An 18654-nucleotide genomic window follows, 5' to 3' on the forward strand; every position below is an offset into this window, starting at 1 on the left:
ATGTAGGGGAGACCGGGGCTAAAACGTCTACGGGGTAAATACGTCTAATCAAATATCTCGGAATCTGTATATTGTGCGAACTCGCTATTAACATTGTAAACGCTGCTTATAGTACCCATGTGACCAACGGAGTTTCGGCAGGTTACCTGCCGTGTTATGATTTTTTCGAGGGCAAACGTGTTTTCGGAAGGTGAAAGTTACATTTTCTGCGCGTGGAAATTTTGTAATATCTGCAATAATATTTGCTCCCCAAATCTCGAGGTAAGGTAAATGCACCTATTTGCGTCCGAATCTGATTAAAAAGTAATAAAATCAATTAATATCCACACTTATTGATTCATGAAGAATATTTATTCCATTCTATAGACAATATTCTATAATTGCGTCTATTTTAAAATGTGTTTCATTGAAATTAAAAAAATACAACACGGTTTCAATTTTCATAGTGCGCGCCGTAAATGACCATCTGTGTATACGCGTGCTCTGAGGGCAAATTCTTAGTAGATCAGACGGTGAAAGTGACTGTCATTTTTATCGTTGTTGCGGATCCTGAGAAATAATCACGAAGTAAGTCCAAGTGTTTTAAGCAATCCAGCTCCACAAGCTACTCAAAACGTGTGATTTCATTACACAAAAGGTCAGTAAATTATTAATTTCACACAATAGTAGCAAAGCAACGCAACAACATCCTAATGTACATGCGTGCGTCCGGTTGCTTCGAATATTCAAAGTAATTGAATCGTCAGTGTATTCATGCTAAAAATTGTCGTAAATGATGCGAAAAATATCACTTTTTCGATGTGCACTGTTTTTTTCTGCGGCACAACTTATAAAGTAACATAAGTTTTATCAGAATAATTCAAGTCCACCATAACCTCTGAAGAGCAGACGCAAATGGGGGCCCTACACATTCTGTTTCTATTTGCGACCGAAAACATTCAATACATATTCGTTTTATCCATGACCATGACGGACGCAAAATAGTGCAGTCAAATCGTCCTACTATAGTTTGCGTCCTGACGCAAAGGGGGCAACGCAATGGACGCAAATACGTTCGAAAATTAATCAGGCGGACGCAACGACGTACAATAATACCTTCGCGTAATTTTAGAATTTTCCGGTGCAATATGTAGCAATTTGTCAAAACAAAAGCTTTTTTCCATAAAGAAATATATATTTTTCAATCAGTAATGATTTTTAATCAAATTGGAATAGATTATACTCGTATATTGGTCTTATATTCTGCTATAACCCTTACATGGACGCAAATAGGTGCATTTACCTTATGTGATTATAAAGAGTAATGCATGGTGAACACGAATCCAGTGTAGTTTTTTCATTATTGTTGATGTCTAATATTTCGTGGACGATCAAACCTGAAACTTATGTTTGGGGCTAATCGGTCAGTAAGCAGTCCGGGTGCATTTCCAAGGCATTTTCGGGCTCATATGGAATATGAATAAGACGGGAATTAGAACCGTTCAGACACCGAATAGAGTCATCGGACGTCGAGGGGTGAAACAGTCGGGCGAGTGACTTCTGCGGAAAGAGGAACCCTCGTAACTATTTTTTAATAATGTTTTGCATAAAAATTTTAAATAAATTTTTATATTTTTCTCTTAAAAAACAATTATTAAAATGTAACCTATTATTTTTTAGGATTAGATGTACGTATATGTATTGAAAATGCAGTGCAGACTGTTATACCCCGGCATTTTTGAGATTTTAATTTTTCCACCGTTGTCGTTTTTGCTCTATACCGGTTAAACAAAGCGACGTAGACAAAAATTTCCTATATAAATTTTGTAGCTAAAGGTTCACTCTTTACAGTGGTATACCACATTTAACTACAATTATTTATTTTGTTGTTAAAAATCGGCACCGAAAAAAAAACGGACTGTTTAGCCCCGGTCTCCCCTACATAATTTTAATTCTTGAATTTCTATTATGTACATAATTTTAATTCTTGAATTTCAATTATGTACATAATTTTAATTCTTGAATTTCTATTATGTACATAATTTTAATTCCCAAATTTTTATGCACATAATTTTTATTTTTGAATTTTTATGTACATAATTTTAATTATTGAATTTTTATTATGTACATAAGTTTAATTCTTGAATTTCCATTATGTACATAATGGAAATTCAAGAATTAAACTTATGTACATAATAGAAATTCAATAATTAAAATTATGTACATAAAAATTCAAGAACTAAAATGATGTGCTGTGACGTTGCGGCTCGGCGCTTCGTGGCAGCGCCCCGCCGCCGTCACAAGGCGCGGAAATTCGCGCCCAGGGACGAGCCAGAGAGGCGACGACGAGATCTCCAGAGGTAAAAAATTTATATCATTTCCGCGTTTTGACTATTGTTTTATTTTTATGTAATCGTAATACGCGCGGCGCCTCACCCCACCACGACGAATCTTCGAGGGAATACACCTAGCGGAAGGGTCCGGGAGGACCAAGGACCGAGGAGGGGTGGCGAGGGCGAAAGCGGAAACCACTGGGATTCCGGGCGGCGAGAGCAACGCGGCAGGTGTGCGGCGCGTGAGGCAGCGATGGACAAGGCCGCCGATAGCGGGGCCCCAGGCGCCTGGGGAAAACCCGGCCTCAGCAATCTGCCTCCACGAAATACCGGCCCGCGGGGTGACTGATCACCGCCCCGAGGTCAAACCGGAGGCACACCGGCTAGAACGAAGTCCAGTCCGCTGTCCAGGGACGAATTGAAGGAGTCGCTACGCCGCCGAGAGACCGTTGCGCGCCCCCGAAGGATCCACCTTACGACGATCCTGCGTTAAATTATCGCGCGAGCTTGCAAGCTCGCTCCCGATTGGTTGGCGCGCCCCTACGGAAGGGGGTGCTACACAGGGTGCGTTCGGTTTGGACGCTCACGCGCTGTAAGCGCTCACGCTTATAAGCGCTGTTTTCAATCGTTTGATTTGGTATCTGAGCGCTTACACAATAGTAAGAAATGTCGTTCGTTTTGGCAATGTAAGCGACTATGAGCACAACGATAGGTTATTGTGTGTTATATTTGAGCAAATAATAACATTATTAAAATTATTATTCGATGAGGAAGAATATTTAATTTTTAAAATAAACCTTTTTTTTAGAATAAAGCAAGAAACATTTAATTTTATTCTACAAATTTTAAAACCTAAATTACTAAGATCAAAATCAGGACGTAAAACAATATCACCTGAAAAACAATTATCTATCGCTATATGGAAAATGGCCACCCCAGATTCATATCGGTATGTTATTAATATTATTATTACACATTGTTGTTTCAATTTTTAAATCAAATAAAGGGACGTAAGAGAGGCAATCAGAGCCACGCGCGGTAATTATGCGCAATCAAAATAAGTCAATAATAAAATATATATATTAGTTAACACAAATTCGGACGTTTCGACACTTTTTTTGTGTCATCTTCAGAGCGTAAAAATGAAAATAATACATGAAAATTTTAGACGATAAATTACAGTCAATCGCGACAAAATGAGTCAATCAGTAGAAAAGCGCAGTCAAATCAATAAAATAAAATTCATACGAATCTTTGGTAGTCTGTCAGGATATGCCGATATGCAAATGCTCCGAATCGATCGCATCTTCGACGTTTACTCTCAGGTTGGAAGACCAGGTAGAAAGAAGAAATTCGATTGTCCTTTCTAAACCGTGAATCGGAGTCGCAATATGTTAAAAACGCAATGTATCAGTATTAAAATTACAATCACAAATTCTTACTTACGGAGCATTACAGACCAGTAAGTCGCAGTGTTAAAATGTACCTGTCGCTCTGACGTGTTGTGAGTGAGTGAAGTGTTGGTAGAAATTGGAAGGTTAACATAATAAAAGCGGTGTATACATGAGTTAGGGCCAGTTTTACAAGTGTCGGTTAACTTTTAATCTTAGATTAACTCACTCTTCGTCTTTTTCTAAGGGGAACGTTAGAAGGAGGCGAATTAAAAGTGAGTTAATCTAAGATTAAAAGTTAACCGACACTTGTGAAACTGGGTCTTAATGGTGGGGATAAAAATTCACAACGATTTTTTAAACAGAACAATTTAAGAACATAACAAGGGATCTGAAAGTGAGATTATCGTATAATAGCTTAAACAAAATGCGAACCTTCATAAAAGCTCATAAGAATAGTCTCCCACGTTCTAAACAATGTAACGTAGTATACAAAATTAACTGTAATGATTGCGACGCATCTTTATGTAGGCCAAACGAGCAGACAATTACAAACAAGAATTAAGGAACACCAGAACCATATATAAATTGGAATACATCTAATCATTCTGTTATAACAAATCATAGATTAGCATTAAATCATAATTTTGATTGGGATAATGTGGAAATTCTAGATAATAAATCGTATTTTTATAAACGCTTAATTTCCGAGATGCTGTGCATAAAGAGACAGGAAAATGGATTGAATTTGCAGACGGACACGGAAGATTTACCGGATACTTATTTGAACGTTATTGATAGGTTATCACAAATTTAGAGTTATTCGTTGTGAATATTTATCCCCACCATTAACTCATGCACACACCGCTTTTATTATGTTAACCTTCCGATTTCTACCAACGCTTCACTCACTCACGACATGCTAGAGCGACAGATACATTATTTTAACACTGCAACTTACTGGTCTGTAATGGTCCGTAAGTAAGAATTCGTGATTGTAATTTTAATACTGATACATTGCATTTTTTAACATATTGCGACTCCGATTCACGGTTTAGAAAGGACAATCGAATCTCTCCTTTCTACCTGGTCTGGTTTTCCAACCTGAGAGTAAACGTCGAAGGTGCGATCGATTCGAAGCATTTGCATATCCTGACAGACTACCGAACATTCGTACGAATTTTATTTTATTGATTTGACTGCGCTTTTCTACTGATTGACTCAATTCATCGCAATTGACATTGACTATAATTTATCGTCTGAAATGTTCATGTATTATTTTCATTTTTACGCTGAAGATGACACAAAAAAGTATTAACATAATATATTTTATTATTGACTTATTTTGATTGCGCATTAATTACCGCGCGTGGCTCTAATTGCCTCTCTCACTTCCCTTTATTTGATTTATTCAAGAGAGCCTATATTTCGTTTATTCAAATTTTAATTTATATTTGTATATGCATATAATTTTTCCTTGCTTAATATTTAAATTATGTACAGATCCATTTGTGAGAAATTCAGTGTAGGAAAAGCCACTGCGTTAAATGCTGGAAATTGGAATATCGTTACAATTTTTACGTCTATAATTCGATTCAACGACATGTTTGTTGATATGCAATCCGCTAACAATGCGTTCCGAAATGAACGTAAGCGCTTACGCTTGATCACGCTCACACTGCCCTACCTTGCAGAAATAAGCGTTTGTCAGCAGAAGTTATGACGTCACGATGACGTCATTAGTCGATCCGTAAGCGCTTACAACTCCAAAGCGAACGACGTGAGTAACGCTCATAAGCGCTTACAGCGCGTGAGCGTTCAAACCGAACACACCCTGGTGCCACATCGATTCCGCAATCGAGTGGATTTAGCGAGACACTCTCTGGTCGTCCGTCGGCGAGGCCGAACACGAAAAGTTTCCTTAAGATTCGCGATAGCCGCCCCGAGTCGGGTATTCGTTTCGTTCTGCGACGACTTGGTACGAGGTGACGGCGGGGAACCCTACGAGGAGGCATCGCATCGGTGAGGTTGTCCGCAAGTACTTAATACCGACATGTAACGCCACGACGCCGCCCTCCGGTGCGCGCTCTCGTCCGGGATTACGTTTGTAAAATCGCGACACGTACGGTTCCTTGAGACCGAGTATCGAATGGCGATCGACAGCGAGAGCGAAGGGCCTCGGGATGGTATCGTGGCCGCGGAATCGCGATAACGACGTGATAACAAGCCTCTGGAGATCGCGATAGATTTGTTGGCGAAATCCGGTAATGCGAGTCCGTTTTCGTGTAACGTCCGCGCTCGCGGTTGCGTCTCGCGCACACGGTGTTCACGGCGTATCGAATTACCAAATATTGCGTAGGTCGGAATGTCGTCCGCGTCGGCACATCAATCGCGTCAACGTGCCGTTTAGGTGGGCTAATTGCCTTAGAAAGTTATGCGTGTCAGGATAGTTATGTTCGGATGCGTGTTTCGGTAATTGCGTGTAAGAAGTAGTCGTGCGGGCGGGAGAACGTTATTCGCGTGATTTACTCCATTCTCGCGATCGGCTCAGTGCCGTCGTAAATGCGTATTATTATTGCTCGCGGTAATTCCGCATATTTTTCCTCGCGTTCGTTCCAGTATTTCGCGCTATGCCGAGTACTTCGGCGTATCATTCTTCGCGTTCAAAAGTCACGGGAGACAATGTGCCGAATTCGATCAGAATGACTTGCGTTGACTTTAGTTATTACGTACGTTAAATTAAGTCCGTATTTTCGCGTTAGTTATAAGATTTCGCGTCTCCTGGCGATCGCGCCGGAATATTTCTCGCGTTATTGCGTTGCGTACGGTCCTCATTACGTTGAGCCGCGGCTTACACCACGATTCCACTGGCGTTAGGCTTAAGATAATTGGCGACAGAATTCTCGTGCGACTCTATACGTGGCGTTTACACGCTCCAAGCGTGACGTACCGTCCTCTCGCGATCTTTCCTGCGAGACCAGATTTTCTATTTCCGGGATTATTTCGTGTTTATTGTCGATGCTTCATATTAATTATAAGTTTCCTCCTACTGTATTTCTCTAATCTAATCGCAGCGCATTCTGCGCGTTTACTATACGATAACGTGATACTCCGTTCATTTCTGGCGTCCGCGCTATCATTATTTTTGTTGTTTTATTTCTGACGCTCGCGCGATTAATTAATTATTTGATTTGTTCGATTGACTGAAGCCGAATTGGCATATATTGTTTCACCCGCGAGTTACTAAAAAATAAATGTTATTTTTTTTTTAATTGTTAATCGCTTGAGTTCGTAGCTTTATTTATTGGGTGTCACCCCGCCGGATATCGCGCTGCCCTTCATCACCCCCGCCCCAGCCCTTAGGTCGAGCTAGCCGATTCCTCGCACGTCCGCACGTTTCGTCTCGCGTCTCGTCTCGATTTTCTTTCGCGATTTCGCGGACGCGAATTTACGCGTCTGGCGCCCAACAGCAAAATCGTTTCGCAAAGTGTCGAAGGTGCGAGGGTTCTCGTCGGAGAGGCCTGTCACCTTTCTCTCCGTTTCCCCTTTTGATCCGGCACACGTCCCGGCGCGGTCCGGGAGTGCAAAAAGCCGTGACAATGCATAAAAATTCGGAAATTAAAATTATGTACATAATAGAAATTCAAGAATTAAAATTATGTACATAATTAAAATTCAAGAATTAAAATTATGTACATAATAGAAATTCAAAAATTAAAATTATGTACATAATGGAAATTCAAGAACTAGAATTATGTACGGGTGATGTAGATACATATTAGGCAGTACGACAGGTTGCACGGCAGATTTTGCAGAGGCAAGCGTGGTAGGTAACGGCTCAGTAGGTAACGGCATATACATATACCGTCAGAACTTTTCCACAGTACACAATATTTATGATAAATATTCATAAATATATATACTACAATGTTTATGGGTTAAAAATTGACGGTAATTATTTATTTAATAAAATTTTATTTAATAATTATTTAATAAATTAAAGAATTTGTTGCACGGCTCTTTTTAGTCTTAAAATATTTTATGGACCGTGTCCTATCAGAATATGCAACTTACGATTTTGTTGCTCGACCCTAACTGCAAATAAACAAATTATTTATCTCCGCGTCGACCGTTACCTACGCTTCGATGGCTAAAAACTAACTAAAAGAATTTGTTGCCCGGGTCTTTTTGTTATTTAAATATTTTATGGACCGTGCCTTATCAGAATATGCAACTTACGATTTTGTTGCTCGCCCCTAACTGCAAATAAACAAATTATTTATCTCCGCGTCGACCGTTACCTACGGCTTCGATGGCTAAGAACTAACTAAAAGAATTTGTTGCTTGGGTCTTTTTGTTATTTAAATATTTTATGGACCGTGCCCTATCAAAATATGCAACTTACGATTTTGTTGCTCGCCCCTAACTGCAAAGAAACAAATTATTTATCTCCGCGTCGACCGTTACCTACGACTTCGATGGCTAAGAACTAACTAAAAGAATTTGCTGCTCGGGTCTTTGTGTTATTTAAATATTCTATGGACCGTGCCTTACCAGAATATGCAACGTATGATTTTGTTTTTAATTACCTACATTAAAAAAAACGTTTAAATCCGAGTAGTTTTAACCGGTTCCGAGATAAAAACCTAATTTGCCTCCACTATAAATAATTTGTTTATTTGCAGTTAGGAGCGAGCAACAAAATCCTAAGTTGCATATCCTGATAGGGCACAGTCCATAGAATATTTTAAGACCAAAAAGAGCCAAGCAACAAATTCTTTAATTTATTAAATAATTATTAAATAAAAATTTATTAAATTAACAATTAGCGTCAATTTTTAACCCATAAACATTGTAGTGTTTCTAATTACCTTTATTTAAAAAAAAAAAGTTCAAATCCGAGTAGTTTTAACCGGTTCCGAGATAAAAACCTAATTTGCCTCCACTATATTTATTTTTTAATAATATTATATGAATATTTTTATAATAAATCTTTATGATCTATTCAATCTAAGATTACGAAAATATTTATGAACTACATATTTTGGTAAATATTTATAAAGCATTCAAATAATTATTATAAATGTTTTATAAATATTGTGTGCTGTCTCGGTTACTGATCGAGTGCCTTTATATCAATAAAGTGTGCAACGTTCCAATTATGACGGATTTGGGTGATAATCATTTTGTGATTATTATAAAAGAAATAAAGATGAAAAATTAAATTTTATAAAGTTAACACGATAAAATAATCATGATGCTACAAACTTTCTTTCTTCACCTTTTTACTTTTCGCGCGTATTGGCATTATTATAACATTGGCATTATTATAAATGAAAGAAATGTAGATTGTAAGTTGTCGCATTTAAAATATAAATTTAATATAAGTTAAATATATAGTCATATTTTATAATAATATTATAGCACATCGAGTGAAAACTATCTATTATAATCTATTATGGACTATTTATGATTTTAAAGGAGATGTTCGAAACATCCTCCAGACTCTTCTAAACACAATGCGACTCTCCGCATGAAGCTTTGTCGCACTCTATCCAGCATCGCAGGTGTTATATTAAGACTTGCTGCTTCAATTTTTGCAATTAAATCAGCTCGGTTGTCTGGTAGTGTCTGATACACCTGATCTCGTATGTAGCCCCATGCAAAAAAATCCATGGGTGTGAGATCAGGTGATCGCGTTGGCCACTCGTCGAGATCGCTGTGGATGCCTATCCACCTGTGCGGAAATCGGCGATTTAATATAGCACGAGCGAGATAGGATGTGTGGGCTGGATGGCCGTCTTGTTGGTATATAATATTTGGCAGAATATTTAACGGGACATCATCCAATAAATATGGCAGTGTTTTTTCCAGGAACTCTGCATATACTTGAGCCGTGATGTTAACATGTTCTGGGATAATGTATGGTCCTATGATCATATTATCCACAATCCCCATCCAAACATTGACGCTATATTGCCCCTGGATGTGCGTTTCTTTCCGGCAATGGGGATTCTCTTCCGCGTAGTGGTGCTCATTGTGGCGATTAATACGTCTGTCACTCCGGAAATTGCATTCGTCTGTCCACAAGATTCTTCTTAGGAAATTATCATTTGCATCATTGTCTACGCCAACCTGTATGATAAAAGTATACAATAATATAGTTGTATTTTTTCATACTTTCCATTTTTTTTAAACTTTCCGCAACAATCGTTGCTGTATGGGAACAAGGAACAACCAGCGACAAACGAAAGTTTAGTCAATAATTTTGTATATTGTAAGCTTTTGTGAAAGCAAAATGGCTAATAAATTATTAAACTTACTTGGTCTAAGATCCAATCACAAAATATTTCTCGGCGAGGAAAATCTCGGGGAAGCAACTTTTGCGTTGTGTGTCTTTTAAAAGGATGCCATCCTAGATTTTTTTTAATTATTCTGTGCACCCTGGTCTGCTGTAAATTTCTTTCACTTGCAATACACCTGGTGCTGGTATGAGGATTTGCTAACACAGCCTCTCTTACTTGATTTACCGTTTCTTCATCGCGTTGGCGTACATTTTGTGGACGTGTTGATGCGTGAAGAGTGCCAAATTGGCAAGCTCGACGATACAGTAAACCAAAGAGCGAGTGTGTCGAATGCCGCTTATCAGGGAAACGATTAGCATATAAAATCCTTTCATTTTTATGGCATTCGCCATAAATGAGCAACATGTTTGTTAACTCTTCGTTAGAATAACGAGGACGTGGCATCGTTGACTGCACTATTAGTCTACTGAGTCTTTTACCAGCTTCTTCTGCGGGAGAACAAAAGACGATCACTTCAGTCCATAATAGATTATAATAGATAGTTTTCACTCGATGTGCTATAATATTATTATAAAATATGACTATATATTTAACTTATATTAAATTTATATTTTAAATGCGACAACTTACAATCTACATTTCTTTCATTTATAATAATGCCAATGTTATAATAATGCCAATACGCGCGAAAAGTAAAAAGGTGAAGAAAGAAAGTTTGTAGCATCATGATTATTTTATCGTGTTAACTTTATAAAATTTAATTTTTCATCTTTATTTCTTTTATAATAATCACAAAATGATTATCATCCAAATCCGTCATAATTGGAACGTTGCACACTTTATTGATATAAAGGCACTCGATCAGTAACCGAGACAGCACACAATATTTATAAAACATTTATAATAATTATTTGAATGCTTTATAAATATTTACCAAAATATGTAGTTCATAAATATTTTCGTAATCTTAGATTGAATAGATCATAAAGATTTATTATAAAAATATTCATATAACTAGCATGCCCTACCGGGCTTCGCCCTGAAGAACATGTGTATTAAGACACGCAAATAGTCTCTCTCTCTCTATCTCTCTCTCTCTCTCTTGCGTTATACAATCTGAAATACAACAAAAACTCTCTTTCCACCAATCTCAGGATCAAGCTCGTAACTACCTTGATTATACCGCATATAGATTACTGTTGCCTTGTATACCACGGTCTGACCAAGGAACTGAATACTAAGTTACAGAGACTTGTCAATTGTTGTATTCGGTTTATCTATGACCTAAAGCGTGATGAACATATTACTCCATATCGACGTAGGTTGAAGTGGCTTTCTGTTGAAAATAGACGATACTACTTTCTTGGATGCCAGATTTATCGTATCCTGCATATGGGCTCACCATCATACTTGCGTGAACTTTTTACTTCCCCTGATCCTACTCTTAGGAAGTCTGATCGGCTCGCTTCATCATCTACTCAAACTTTTCACATTCCTGCTCATAGAACTGTCGCCTATAGATCCTCTTTCCAGCTTTCTTCCATTTACTTCTGGCATTCTCTTCCTAATTCTGTTACCTCAGCATCGTCTTTTGCATCATTTAAAAGCTCACTTCGCATGTTCTTGCTTTCATCTGAATCAGACGTGTAAGTCTTGTGTTCTTTTCTCCGTTGTTCTGTGCACTCCCTTTTTTGTACTTTTCTTGGATCTTTTCTTCTTCTTGCATTTTGGTTTATATCGCGTTATTCTGTTGGGTTTTGTATTGCGCTAGTTCCTAAGTTGCGTTAGCTATAAGTTGTTTTGTATTATACTACATTGTCTGAGAGTGAGCATATGCCGTTGTAATCAGACTTTGTTATCTTATTTTTGCCCCTTAGCCATTGCTCGGGCATAATTAAACTTATCAATCTCTCTCTCTCTCTCTCTCTCTCTCTCTCTCTCCTCCTCTCTCTCTCTCTCTCTCTCTCTCTCTCTCTCTCTCTCTCTCTCTCTCATCTCTCGCTTCTCTCGTCTCTCTCTCTCTCTCCCTCTCTTCTCCCTCTCCCTCTCTCCAAATCTCTCCCTCTCCCTCTCCCTCTCCCTCTCCTCTCTCCCCCCTCCCTCTCCCTCTCCCCTCTCCCTCCCTCTCCTCTCCCTCTCCTCTCCCCTCTCCCTCTCCTCTCCCTCTCCCCTCTCCTCTCCCTCTCCCTCTCCCTCTCCCTCTCCCCCTCTCCTCTTCTCCCTCTCTCCCTCTCCCTCTCCCTCTCCCTCTCCCTTTCCCTCTCCCTCTCCCTCTCTCTTCCTCTCCCTCTCCCTCTCCCTCTCCCTCTCCCTCTCCCTCTCCCTCTCTCTCTCTCTCTCTCTCTCTCTCTCTCTCTCTCCCTCTCTCCATATGCATTGCTCTCACACGCGTAGCTTTTGCCATTTTTTAATTTTCAATATTACAAATTTATATTTCGGAAATAAAGCATTTTTGCATATAATATGCCATACCTCAATTTTGTGTCAATACCACCAGCATTAGCATTACCCAAGATGTACCACGTGGAGGTTGCCTGGTCGGATTTACACCTCTTGTGTATGTGTGTTTGTGTTAGTGTGTGTGTGTGTGTGTGTGTATTTCATATACTTTTAGTAAAAATTCAGTCAATTATTTCTCGAAAAATTAGAAAAATTAAAAAAACCAGTTTCCAGAAAATCGGTAAAAAAAACTATACACTCTACCTCTACACTCCCCGGGAAATTCTACCCCTATTTCATATACTTTTAATAAAAATTTGGTCAAATAGTTTTTAATTCGAAAAATTTCTGATACCGGTTTCCAAAAAAATCGATATTAAAAGTATATGAAATTTAATAAAAATTCGGTCAAATGATTTTTAATTTCCCCTGTTTTATGTAAAATTCTTTACTATTACAATGTAATAAAAAAACAGTTTGTAGCCTTTTTTTATTTGCTATGATCTCGGTAACAAAAAATTATACACTTTATAATTCTCCCTAGAAAATTCTACCCCTATTTCATATACTTTTAGTAAAAATTTGGTCAATTATTTCTCGAAAAATTAGAAAAATTAAAAAAACCGGTTTCCAGAAAATCGGTAAAAAAAACTATACACTCTACCTCTACACTCCCCGAGAAATTCTACCCCTATTTCATATACTTTTAATAAAAATTCAGTCAAATGGTTTTTAATTCGAAAAACTTCTGATACCGGTTTCCAAAAAAATCGATATTAAAAGTATATGAAATTTAATAAAAATTCGGTCAAATGATTTTTAATTTCAAAAATTTCAGTACTGGCTTCCAAAGAGATCGGTAACAAAAAATTATACACTTTATGGCACTCCCCGGAAAATTCAACCCCTGTTTTATATACAATTTTTTGAAATTCCGTCAATTATTTACCGAAAAATTGAAGAAATTAGAAAAACCGGTTTCCAGAAAATCGGTAAAGAAAAACTATACACCCTATAGCACTCCCCGGGAAATTCTACCCCTATTTCATATACGTTTGGTAAAAATTCGGTCCATTGGTTTCCGAGATCATAGCGAACAAAAAAATGCAAACCCTGTTGCTTTATAATAATAGTATAGATAATATAGATATTAAAAATTTATTAAATAAACAATTACCGTCAATTTTTAACCCATAAACATTGTAGTATATATATTTATGAATATTTATCATAAATATTGTGTACTGTTGAAAAGTTCTGACGGTATATGTATATGCCGTTACCTACTGAGCCGTTACCTACCATGCTTGCCCCTGCAAAATCTGCCGTGCAACCCGTCGTACTGCCTAATATGTATCTGCATCACCCTGTACATAAAAATTCTAAAATTAAATTTATGTACATAATAAAAATTCTAGAATTAAAATTATGTATTTAACATAATACAAAATCGGCAATTACAATTATGTGCATAATTTTAATTCCTGAAAAAATTTTATGTCATAACAAAATAAATTCAGAATTAATATTTTGTCTAGACATAATTTTAATTCTGCATTTTCAATTATGTAATAGCTTAATAATAATTCGATGAATTATAAATATGTCTAGACATAAAATAATTTCTTTTCTTTGAGTATCAATTTAATTTGGTAGAATTTTTATGATAGTATTAAATAGCAAAACGGCGTGCCATAATAGTGTATCCGCGACGACATTATCTTTGCCGGCCACGTGTCGTACATCTGTTGAAAATTGACCAACAAAATCCAGATGTCGAGCCTGTCTAGGGGAGCTTTGTAGTAGATCTTGTCGAAAAGCGTATATTAACGGTTTATGGTCCGTTAGAACTGTGAACTCACGCCCTTCCAATAAATGGCAGAAATGTTTTACCGCTGTGTAGATTGCTAAAAGTTCTCTGTCATACGAGCTGTATTGCTCAGAAGCTCGATTAAGCTTTTTACTCATAAATGTGAGAGGCTGCCATCCTACTTCAGTCTCTTGTTGTACCACTGCTCCGAGTGTCGTATCTGAGGCATCTGTGGTCAGGGTCATCCTTGCTCCCGTTTTCGGATGTGCCAATAGCGTAGCTTTCGTCAAATTGTCTTTGCAGTTTTTAAACGCCAGCTCCAGCTGGGGAGCCCACTCTACTGGAGTTTTTCCTTTCGTTTTCGGACCACGTAGAACGTCATGCAACGCCGCCTGGTCCTTTGCTGCATTCGGTATGAATCTCCGATAAAAATTTAGCGTTCCCAAGAATTGTCTCAGTTGTTTAATGTTCTCGGGTTTCTTGAAATCTTGTATGGCCTGGAATTTTTCTGTCAACGGTTGTACGCCTTCTGCGGACACTAGGTACCCCAGGAATTTCACCTGAGTAGCTCCCAGCACGCATTTTTCTGGATTAAGTTGTATACCATATTCTTCGAGGTGCTTGAATAGTATCTCTAAGGTGTTCTCCTTCCGAGTCCGAACCGACTACGATGTTATTGATATAGGCGTAACAAAAATCCAAACCATGTAAGATTTTGTTCATAAACCTTTAAAAATTTTGTGATGCGTTCCGCAAACTAAAGGGCATGTAGCAGAACTCAAATAACCCGAATGGCGTAATAATTGCCGTCTTCGGGATGTCCTCTGGATGTACTGGAATTTGATTGTAAGCCCTAACCAGACCAGATCCAGTGTAGAATATATTTTCTTTTCGTACATCGAATGCGTAAAATCTTCTATGTGCGGGACCGGGTATCGGTCCGGTTCCGTGCGAGCATTTACTCCTTTGTAGTCTTTGCAGGGTCTCCAAGAATCTTCCTTTTTTGGACCCATATGCAAGGGTGAGGCCCACGGACTCTTAGAAGGACGAATGATTTCTTCTGCCAGAAGGAGATCAAACTCTGCCTTCGCTGCCTTGAATTTGTCCGGTGCCAGTCTTTGAGGTCGGCAGGCCTCTGGAGGTCCCGGTGTAGTTTTTATGTAATGCACTGTGGAATGTGAGCACTTCTGCTTGTGTGTTCTTGTTGTAATACGTGGAAAACATTTTAATAGCTGGTGATAGGGTGAGTTCCCTATCATTGATTTGACGGACGGCGCTCCATTCCTGTTTGCTGACCCTTTGGCTATTAACCCTATTTTGGCATCCACCAAGTGCCCCCTTCTGACATCTGGGGGGAGGTGGAAATGCGCCAGGAAATCCGATCCAATAATTGGCAATGTCACATTAGCTATAACAAAACGCCACAGGAACACTCGACGTAAACCGAGATCTGGTTGTATAGCGAGGTCTCCATATGTTTTAATGACGGATCCATTTGCCGCAAAAAGTCCATTAGTGCCAATCAAACGACAATTCTGCACCAACGATCGAGGATAAACGCTGACGTCGGATCCTGTATCGATTAAGTATCGCGTCTTTGTCTTGCAATCTGTAATGAACAGGCGGCAGGGTCGTTTCGGGCCGGGGTTGCTTGCCGCTAACAACGACCGCCCAGCTAGTTTTCCAACGGCAATGGATTTTTATATTGACACGGCTGTGTGCACTTTTGGGCTTTATATTTGACTCTTCTATGGTAAATGCATATTTTATCGTTCGTTTCCTTCTGTTTCCTGCAGGGACGGCTCTTGGAACGGTCGCTTGGAACGGTTTCTTGCTGTTCTCCACAGACCAAGCCAATTGACTGTTTAGGCTTGCTACTTGTCTGGCCAGTCCTTTAATTTGGTCCTCTAATGTAGGAGTACTCGTCGAGGGTTGTACGCTGGCGACTGTAATTGCTCTACAGGTGACTTCGAATACTCTGTCTGCCTGCTCGGTTACTGTTTCTAAGTTATCAGCGGTCCTCGTTGCAAGGATAGCCTGCAGTTGAAATAGTAGTCTACTCATAACGTGCACAAGAGTTGTTCCGGAATGGCCAAACTAGCAAGGGTTTGTAAATGTCGTAGAAACTGCGATGGTCTTCGATCACTCATCTCCTCATGTTCTAATAATTGACAAATTTATTGCTCCTTAAGATACCGATAAACGCTGTATCAATGCCCTTTTAATGCTTGCGTATTTATCGGTTTCCAGAGGTTTCGTGATTAAGTCTTTAATCCCTTTGGCATGTTTCGTATCGATGTGCGACAACACGTGAGCGTACTTGGTGCTGTCCTGTGTAATGCCTCCAAGCATAAATTGCCCTTCTAATTGTGCAAACCATAGCTGCGGTTCATCTGCCCAGAAAGGGGATACCTTTAAAGCTACGCGGTTGATCTGCGCACGCTCTTCGTTCAAATTCGCCATTTCACTAGTTCCCTCGGTCGGATTCGTCATACTGGATCACGTCAGAGTCACCACTTTGTGGTTATGTCAGTACTTACGGTCTCAGTCCTACAATTTATATTGTGATCCAGTGACGCCTGAGGAGAACCTGCGAATTAATTTTAGTTTGTTTTGGGGGCCCCGCAAGATGCGAGGCAACGTGCGAAACACGTGTGCAAGGTGCCTGGAATGTATTGTCTCCGGATACGCTATGCAAGAAGAAGTTATTCTCCAAATAACTCCCTTAATAAAGAGCATCTCCGACTGCTGATCCTAGTGTATCGTTTAAGAATCAAGCCCTTGCCCGGAGTCCTGGGCATCCACTTGGGCGTGTTTGGCAGCGGACTCGGTGGATTGAACACCACCAGTGTGGGTGGCAAGGAGTCGGTCTGCGTCTGCTGGCACTTCTGCTTTGGCGAGGTTAACTCCGTCAGGCGATGTTTCCAGGAGCGTGGTTCCGGCAGGCCCGACAGGTCAAGAGGGATTAACTTCCATTCTCGGAAAGATTCCACTTTCCTTTCGAGAAGTGATTGAAACATCTCCGGTGTTTGCTTGATGGAAAGCCGAGCCCTTGGAGCGGGCGGACTTGGAGCAGGCGGTTGCCCGTGGCTGGGACAGCCACGCTGCTTCCTTTTTTGTGGCAGCTTGCCGGTGTGATGTAGTTTGGAACCGAAGGCCCGGAGCTCTCTCTGTCACCAGAGGCCCGGGGCACAATATACAAAGGCCTAAGAAACTCGCTCTGATTTAGAGGCCTTTAAGGAGCTCGCTCTATAGTTCCGTAGGAACTGTTTTCTGACCGTAATCTCGATTGATAGCCCGTTGTAAAAGCGTCTTAAGTCGAGAAAAGGTTTTGAAGTCTTCTCAGCGGGTGGTTTTCTTATAGCTCCCCAGTGTGATCTGACTTACGCAAAACTGGCACGGGCGTTAGCCGCCTAGCGGCGGCGCGGCGAACTCGCTAGCGCGTGCGGCGACTCGACCGTACGGCGTCCCCGAGCGGCGCCACTATGGGACGTTTCGCCTATTTTCTGGCCAAAATATCAGATTCGGTTGTCATGAGATGAACGTCTGTATATTGGGGTTTTTGGGGTCGCTGATTTCGAATATGACATTAAAAATTAGAAATACAAAATGGCGGATCCAATATGGCGCCTGAAAATATAAAAAATTGCTTGTTTTGCATAAAAATGAAACCTAGGGGGTTTCTAAGGGGTTTTCGAGGTTGCTGATTTAGAATATGACTTCAAAAATTATAAATACAAAATGGCGGATCCAATATGGCGCCTAAAAATATAAAAAATTGCTTGTTTTGCATAAAAATGAAACCTAGGGGGTTTCTAAGGGGTTTTCGAGGTCGCTGATTTAGAATATGACTTCAAAAATTATAAATATAAAATGGCGGATCCAATATAACGCCTAAAAATATAAAAAATTGCTTGTTTTGCATAAAAATAAAACCTAGGGGGTTTCTAAGGGGTTTTCGAGGTCGCTGATTTTGAATATGACTTTAAAAATTATAAATACAAAATAGCGGATCGAATATGACGCCCGACAAAATTATAAAATTGTCGATCAAAACTTGAAATTAAAAATGATTGTTAAAACTTAAAGGAAAGTACCCGATTATGAGATACCATATCTATTTTGTGTGATTGCCGAAAGTTTATGGGCAGAATTGAAATATATAGTAGGTCATTTTGAAGGGAATTTAATAAGCTTTAAGATGCTGAAATGTAAAATTTAATTTAAATATTAATTTTGCTAAAAATTAGAAAAATGTGAAAAATGAGCTTTCGGCAAAATCGCAAAAATGTGCTCCTAATATGAGAGACCCCGGGAAATCGCTAATAAAGTGCAAAATACATGATATTGCAATTAAAGAACCTTATTTAAAGTTTTTGAAAGACAAATGTAATGGA

The 18654-nt window shown here is 39.2% G+C and overlaps 1 protein-coding gene across 9 annotated transcripts in view; it reads left to right on the forward strand.

Annotated features, from left to right (window-relative positions):
* Positions 1–18654, forward strand: part of LOC139809040 (esterase FE4-like) — a 282671-nt gene that overhangs the window by 16164 nt on the left and 247853 nt on the right. For 4 of the 9 annotated variants that reach the window (XM_071771655.1, XM_071771682.1, XM_071771664.1 and 1 more), the window contains exon 1: positions 5493–5725. The exons of 2 other annotated variants lie outside the window; for them this stretch is intronic. The gene's annotated coding sequence lies outside the window, so the exon portion shown is untranslated. Of the gene's footprint in view, positions 1–5491; positions 5731–6312; positions 6433–18654 lie in introns of those variants that run through there. 3 more of the 9 variants (XM_071771698.1, XM_071771709.1, XM_071771700.1) reach the window with 3 other exon arrangements.

The sequence above is a fragment of the Temnothorax longispinosus genome, chromosome 1 (assembly GCF_030848805.1).
Source record: "Temnothorax longispinosus isolate EJ_2023e chromosome 1, Tlon_JGU_v1, whole genome shotgun sequence".
NCBI classification, from domain to species: Eukaryota; Metazoa; Arthropoda; class Insecta; order Hymenoptera; family Formicidae; genus Temnothorax; species Temnothorax longispinosus.